Below are 8,814 nucleotides of genomic sequence, written 5' to 3'. Positions count from 1 at the left end.
CGTCTCTCTCTCTCTCCTCCTCTCTCTCTCTCTCTCTCTCTCTCTCTCTCTCGAAAAGTGACTATAAAAAATTGTTTCCAAGCAGAATAGAAAGTATGAAAGTCTTGCAATATATAGACTTTATGCATAGTTGTAATGCTTTCCTAGCTTATCCATATTGTCACGCATCGATTTTCTGCGTAGACATATAGATATGTGCGTACATAAAATACACACCTTACGCGAGCGTTTATTCCATGGCGTGCGCTTTCCGTTGAAGTCAACCTTTCCCTCGCGTTGTCAAAATCGAGTTTGAGAAAGCTCGTTAAAGTGAACTTCTCCGACCCATCGCGCTGCCCTTCGCCGAAGGGATGAAGCGGAAAGCCCGGCGAGAGAACGGCGTACGAATCGATACAACAATGGAGTTATGCAGCTGTACGTGAGTTAGGAACGGTGCAAAACGCGAAAAGTCCCTCCTCGCCCTGCACTTCCCCTACTTTCCCAACTATACTCCGTTCCGCGAATGATGGGCCCCCTGCATAATCCGCCCATATACGAGTTCCTCGATATACACGAGGGGTGCATAATTGCATCTAGATAAAACAGGTGAATGGTAAATCAAACTTGGATTTGCTCCCTTCGGCTCTCGTGATTACCGTACCTAATTAAGGGTAGGTTTACCCGCCCCTCATCCTGTCTCTATGCGCGTCGTACTGATCCGCAGTTTTACAGAAACGAATAAAAAAAAGTATATTAATCTAATCAGGAAACGACAAGTTTCCTTTGGAAGTTGGAAAAGAAGGAAGAAAATGTTGCGAAAGACTTTTCTGAGCTTGCAAATCTAGTACGTCCCACTTTTACTTTTTCTTAAGTACATTTATTTTGGTACATTATTATTCTACGGAAAAGTGTGAAGAGTATATTTAAATTTGATTTATAGTAGTCTATTGTATACAGTACTTTTTCTCAAAATAGTATAAATTCAAAACTAGATATAACAACACATAGAAAGCTCTGAAAAGTTATCAAATTATTGTGCTAAAATGTTAAAAAATATATATATGTATTTTTAAAGATAAAAAGAAATATGATTATTTTTGAGATTCACGTTATTTTCTTTCTTTCGGTTTCATTTATCTTGCCTTCGATAAGAAGTCTTTGGATATACGAGTTTGAGGAAATTCGGTTTTCTACGAAGGAAATCGACGTCGTGTCGTTCCTGTCGTATTTACAGTTCTGCGAGGAATCGTCCGGAACTAGCTTGCTGTAACCCCACGAGACTTCCGTCTGCTAAACGTTACATCGTTGAATCCTACCCGTGTCCTACAGGAGCGAGTTCGACCCCCGAGGGGAATACATTATAATAAGGGCACGAGACGAGGCGCTGTTTTGCACCCTATGCGCTCGACCGAGTTGCATACCGGAATTCTATGTAAATGCGCAACCAATCCGCTGGCGTTGCATTTTGACGGCACACTGGTACTATCGAAGCATGTCATATTCGGATATATAACATTTATCTAGCTACGCATTATCGATCATATCATGCTTAATATTTCATAATTATTTTCTTCCTTTAAATCATAAAAGTTTGATTTATTTTTATGAGTGTTGAAAGTGTCTACATGCAATATCCATGCGAATTCAGAGATAGTTGTATATTTATACTATCTCGCCCGCAAACTTGCAATAAAATATAAGCTTATAATACAGGAGTTGACGGCACGGTCTATTAATCCTTGATCAAAATATGACAAAAAGAAAAAGTATTTGTACCGCTTTTTCTCTTGCTTTCTCGTTTTTGTCTCCTTTTCTTTTTTTCTATCTTGTTCTCTCTTTCTCTTTTGAGGACGGCGACCGACACTTCCGAAATAAAGTTTTGTAATTTCCGCTAACTGAATTAAATTTCAATTCATTTATAACTTTATTCGTGTTCGGTGCAGGATCAAACGTCTGAAACCGAACCGGGCTACCCTTTCATCTCAGCATATTGCCTTGATCGGCGAGACCGGGGTATAAATTTCGCACAAAATCCGCGCTCTGAAAAGTTAGGCATTTATATTATCCGCAGCGCTATCGTGCATTGTATATACCGCTGGTGGACGGAAGGTGCACGCAATCATTAGCGAATTACAACTCATTCGTGGACGAAGCCTTTGAATCCACAACCGATATGTATGTGTTCCCAGGCTTTTAGGATTTCGAGCGAGTTAACGCGTATAACTGTGACCATCGTAGAATAAAGCGCGGATATAATTCTACACGAAATTAACCGCCGTGCACAGAAAGCGAAATCCAGATAGATGGCCCGTATTACATCGGGAATATTATGATCCATTTCACGTTACAAGATGTTATATTACGTCGACGGTAACCAATATTGCGCGCTAAGCCAGACGAACAGCGGTGACCTATCCAGAGCTTACGCTAACTTCTCTCGCGATCGTGAGCGATTCAGCATATCGCCTTCGAGATGGACCTCACGTAATTCATTGCCTGCGACGTGAATCGATGCTTCGAGCACGGTAACTCGTTTAAGTTCCCGACGGACGTCGAAGGAAAAGCTGCAATTGCTACAGGATAATGAATACGCGTCTATCGTAGGAAAACAACAGTAACAGCTTCTAGTTTCATATTAGCGATAAATTTTAGCATGTTTTACTACACTTATGGAATATTAAATATTTTACACATTTTTATTTACTTTATATCTAATAGCGAAATATGTGCCGATTAATAGATACTTTCAATTCATTATTGGCCACTTCAATTCATTATTGGCACTTATACATTTCAAATTGATTTGCCAGATCGGATTAAAATACTTATACCATATTGAATTGTGCCTTTTATTTCACGTTCAAAATAGCCACGGCGATAAAGCTAAGGTATGCACTGCTGAATAAAGAACTGGGCGCGAAGAGAGAGCGGGCAGGAAAAACTATACGTGTATTTGGACTATAAACAGAGCCGTTCTCCTTCCGTCATGCCAACATAAAAGTTAGTCCGTAGTTGGATAAAGATCGAGGCGTTGAGCGACCCGAGTAAACCAAGGCGAACGCGAACAAGAGGAAGAGAGAGATATACACAAGGAGGAAATAGAATCAAGGGAGAGAGAGAGAGAGAGAGAGAGAGAAGGGGAAAGAGAAAGAGGTGTGCTAAGAAACGATTCCCTTGAACTCGGAGATGCAAACAGAAGAGTTGCAGTATAATGCGAAACTTATTATTGAGAAAGGTAGCCTCCGGCTGTAGGTTGCGAAGACATAGACGCCATACCGGAAATGCTATTGCCTTACTCTCTTCATTCTTGTTGTACCGTCCTTGCGCCACCCTCTTGCTATATCTCTCCCCCCCCCTCCCCTCTTTCTCTCTCACTCTATCCTTTTCCAGTTCAACTATATTGACTACAACTTGGTCTTACTGCCATTTCGTAACAGGAGCGCACACATTGCATCGCGTAACTATTAAGAGCTCCTAGCGACTGCTTTTCGAATTTAAACAAGGCTCCATGTTTCCGTCGTTGTAACAAGCGACGGGGATTACGGCGTGTTAATAACGCTGTTTTATTTGCTTCTGCCGTGATACCGGTACACTCATTAGGATCGATAATTACATTCCTGCTTTACTTATATAATTCAATCGGAGTTCTGCAGGTTTCAGAGAGGTATATACAAGGTACTATTACCGTTCGCGATACAAAAAGCCAACATTTCAATCCCGTCGTATTCTCATTACCATTTTCCAATTCGATTTATAATAGTTACATATCGAGGCTTCTGTCAACCGTACGGAACGTCCGAATGTTCCGCGCGGAATATTTCGATATGCGTATATAATGCGAGATTACGGCAACGAGTTTCATCATCGCCGAAAAGAACACTCTCGTTGGGCGAATCGCGCGATCAAAATAAATACGTGCTCCATGGATCGTATCGATCTTCTGTTTGTTCATGATTTACATCGACCATTGGCGAAGCGAACGGCTGCAGCGTCTGTTCGTTATGCGCGCATGCACGTTAATAGCTGGCGCGGATATCGCGCACGAGGATCGAAATTGAAATTAAAACGGATCCACCGTGAATCGTTTCCCGTTTCGCGCGTGATACGCGCACGCACTGTCGTTGTATTTACCGTTTTGTTCCCTCGAACGTGTCCATCGTGCCGAGCCGGGAACTGCTGTTATCTTGTGGCGACAGTCGACCCGCGTTCTTCGCGTTAGGGGATATTATAGCCACATGCGAGTATTTACGGTTTTCTAATTAAGTAGCTTAAAATTTATTAAAGAAAACTGACATAAAAAAGATTTTTTTTTCCTGGCGCGGCATGTTATTGTTGAAACATGATACATTATCATAACAAACTATACCGAACGTGTATTTACGTTTTATATTGAACATATTCGAACAATATTCGAGCATTGTAAAAGCTGCGTTTATGTCTGGAAAGATATCATAAATATATAATTTTATAACGTCTTTACAATATATTATAAAAATATTATAAAATATATTTTAAATATTATAAAAATAGCATTAGTTTCTGAATTTTTGTGAATTTTTCTTTAAGATATATTTTTCTATATTTTTTTTTCTTCCTTCTTTTTCCGATAAAATGTATGCTCAGATAAGCTATACGAACATTTAAAAGTTATAAAAATTTAAATTTCTATCTGATTATTATTTATTCCGATTATTTTTTCATCATTTTAATTTTATTAGATAATTTATTACAATAATATCTTGTTTAATGTAATTATGCATATTATAAGAAAAAGTCTTTTTTACTCTTTCTTTATTACTCTTTCGCAAAGAAAACTAGTCATTAAAATAATATCGGATTAATTATAGTCAGAGGACAAACAGAATCTGAGTGAAAAGCTTCAGCATTCGCTCCGTTGCATTCTAAATCGTTACATTCCGGCGGGAGGCATTCGAGAAATCACTGAGAACCTCGATTATGGTCTGGCCGGAAAAGGGCTACTTCCGTGGATACAGGAAAGATTGAGGTACGATGGGGATGAGAGAAAGAGGGAAGTCGGCCGGCAAGAATCCTCTTAATTATAACCGATCCATCAGCATTTCCCGGCGGGATTTAAGTAATTAAGTCCGATTTAACGAAGAATTGGCGCCGACGACAGGAATAAGAGTGGCATAGTCGAGCAGTCACCATCAGTGACAACGATTGCAGAAGAAGAGAACGCCGCGGAGTTTCACGAAGCAACGAGAAGGAAAAGACTAGAAACGTTGAGAGTGGTTCCGATATCAAAATAATTGCTCCATCAAGTCGCACTCCCCCAGCTGGGACGATGATAGAGGATCTATGCCTTGTTTGACCGTTGCTAAAATTACTCTAATAGAGAGAAAATTGTTTCTTAAAACAATTGTAACTACCGGGTACGCGTATCTTTCGTATCTTAATTCTATTTATAATTATTTAAAATTATAATATGCGCAATAAAAATCGCCTTCGTTATTCGAAGATTTATAATAGAATTTTATTTATAAGATTATGGTTAAAGATAATATCGAGAAACTAATTAATTTATTATATCATAGAATATACTAGCAATATAAAAATAATGCTGCTATATTCTCTCTCTCTCTCTCTCTCTGTATATATAATATAATATTTTATATTTAAAATCCATATTTATTAGCGACGCTTTTTTAATCGATAAATGTGCGGTTGCATTATCTTAAATATAATATAGAAAATATCTAAAACTTAGATGCAAGTATACAAGTGTGTTTTACTTAATTCTTTTACTATGATACGCAACTATATATGCTTGAAATATCTATCATGTGGAAGAAATACAGCTTCCGATCCCGGGGCATGCCACGTGGTGTGCACGCGACTTCGTTGCCGCCACCGTCACTTCGGCGTCGCTGACGTTCGCGTAGATTGGGTTGGCATGCGAAATGGCTTGTTGATGGCGAGAGATCGGAGTCGATCCGGTTACCATGGGTACGCGAGGAATGATGCGTTACCTGGGTAACCCCGGTGCGGTAGAGAAGTCTGTTCTCCTTGTCGGTACATACCAAGCACACGCATACGCTGGTGCATGGGGAGACAGAGATAGAAAGAAAAGCAGCGTGAGAGAGAGAGAGAGAGAGAGAGAGAGAAAGAGAGAGAAAGAGAGAGAACAATGTGTATAGATGTATATATACCATCTTGTATACTGGTATCCCATACCATCTCTATCGTCGGTACACCCGGCCTTCCTCCACTTCTCTGGTTTCTCTCTTCTTACTAGAAAGCTCCATTTTTTTTCCACGTTCTATACTCGCTCGGTTCATTGCTCGTCCAATCACATACCATTCAAAGTGACGGGACTTCGAACGCCGCTACGATCGATTGCGATCACCACCCCGATCGAGGTGTCGCGTTGCACGCCGGGGTGTCGAAAGCGGATTTTTTCCAGATAGGTGAAAAGTGCAGGACCCTATTGGCACGAAAATCCGTCGAAGATGGTTCAGTACCGTTCCAACGGGATTAGTATCTCACGAAAGAGCAATAGGCTTTTCGCAACGCACGCTTACATTTTTTGAAAAAAACTTTAGTAAAAGTATACGCTGTTTTATGGCACGTTGCATCTATTTTTATTGACGCAAACGACCGTAAAATGGATTTAACTTTTATTTTTACAAGTTAAATCTATACTGTTTGATATATTTGACTTGCGTCAAATAAATTCCCAAATATTTATTCGATGATAAAAACCAAGTTCTTTACGATCATTTAATTATCTTTTACAAAAAAATTCAGTAATCTCGTCATTTTTTTATGAGCACCTGCCACTTGTTTAATCTTTTTAAAACGCGAAAGATCAGCAGGTACATTAATATCCAATATTGCAGTACGCTTTCCTGCTTCTGACCCTACAATGCCATAATTATTTCCATCCTCTCACACACAACTGGTTAAATATCCATTCCTGTCGAGTCGTGGACAGGAACAGATTGTCATCGTTCATTTCACGTTTTTCTACTGATATTGGATCAAAGATTGAAGCAAAAAAAACGTACACTATCCCTGTGTGGGACAACCGCTGCTCCCACCGTAACCAATATCGATATCACGTTGCCAACGCGAGATATTTCGCGATATATTTTCAACTCTCTTTTCATTCTCCATTCGTTCGTTTCGTAATTCGCTTCATTACACCTTCAATCACGCAGCATTCATACTGACAGCTGAATCCTCGAGTGTGCCGACTCTGGATACGATGTCAATTACAATCGGGGGAGCCATAAAAAATTTACAGCCTAGCGAAATATTGCCATTGCAGCGATGCCAAGATGATTTATTGGTTCGCATAGCTCCCTACTAAAAAATATTCCTCCCAACAATTATCAAAGTGTAATGTTTTCCTTTATCAAAGTAATGCCTCGTGCAGGTAATCTCTCGTAACACGCCAATAATGATCATTCTTTCAAATATTATTGATATTTTTACTATTTATATAGCATAAGTAATTTCTTTTTTATATTTGCAGTGCATCGCGGTAATTATTATTAGGTCTTGCATATAATCGATTAAATAAAATGCGTTTGTGCCACCGAGATATCACAAAAGTTAATATATAATACACGCTTCAACCCTGCCGCCCGATATTGCAACAATCGCGGCCACCTTAATGACGTAGAAGCCATCGAGGCAGAACCAATCAATGCTCGATAGGTAATCTACACGTAAATCGCGTCGCTCGGTTTCCACAAAGGGCGAAAGGGGGAACGTTTGATATGAGCTGACAGTCGAATCGCACGGTACAGCATACAATAGCACGATACTAGCTTGCTCCATTTAGACTGAAAGTATATGTTATTGGATTATTGGTGAAGGATCTTAATGCACTACCCCGAAATTTCGACCTCGCCATCGCACTGTCCACTCGCGATTCGCAATTCCCTTTAACCCTCCAACGTCGACACATTCGCGCCGACACTCCCTTTGCCGTTCGAGCTGTTTGTCCCGAGTACAGGCGCAACGGCTTATACGGTATGGCTCGCTACCGTAAGGTAATCAAATCCAGAAGCGTGAAACGCAACTGAACGCCCAGCGCGACGCCGCGTGGAGAGTGAAATTTCAGATGTCTCTAATGTAGCTGACCTACCCTCTCTACGAAGCAAATATGCTTTTTTATACTCCTCTTTCAAATGAACTCCTCATTTATAAACAAGTCTTATCTCTTTTTTTATATTAAAAATACATCAGATGTATAATTTCTACAAAAGACAACTGAGCATTGATTGGAAATTTGTGCTTTCCACATAAAAAACAATATTATATGCACATAAAATAGTTTATAATAAAATCAATATTTTTATTTAACAATATAATTTTATAACTTAAACATAAATTTTCTCATTTTATTATAATTATTTTTTGAAAACATATCTTATTGAAATAATTTTTTATTCAGGTTCTAAATGGTCAAACTTTTTTTTTTGTAATACTTTTACAAATGCAGTATAGAAAAATCTGTTACTTTTTATAATTTTATAATTTTTTTTAAAATATATTTTAAAGAAATCTTTAAACATTATCTTGATTTCTTTCTTGATATTCGCAAATTGTAATGAAACAATATAAATATAAATAAGACTAAATAATTTAAAAATTTATTTAATATATAGGAATATAATTGGCACATCTCTGATTTAAATTATCACTTGTTAAATAATTGTCTTGAAATATTAACACTAATTGCAGTTATAACAGACGTTATACTTTTCACGCAAAATTCAAGTTTCAAGCACACTTTAATCGGTTTCTTTTTTTCTATCGCGACTGATTGTATGCTAGATTAAAACAGGCGTACCCGGTGTACAC

This window comes from Atta cephalotes (genome assembly GCF_000143395.1).
Source record: "Atta cephalotes unplaced genomic scaffold scaffold00012, whole genome shotgun sequence".
NCBI classification, from domain to species: Eukaryota; Metazoa; Arthropoda; class Insecta; order Hymenoptera; family Formicidae; genus Atta; species Atta cephalotes.
The sequence above is the reverse complement of the archived record's forward strand: the minus strand, read 5'-3'. Positions refer to the sequence as shown.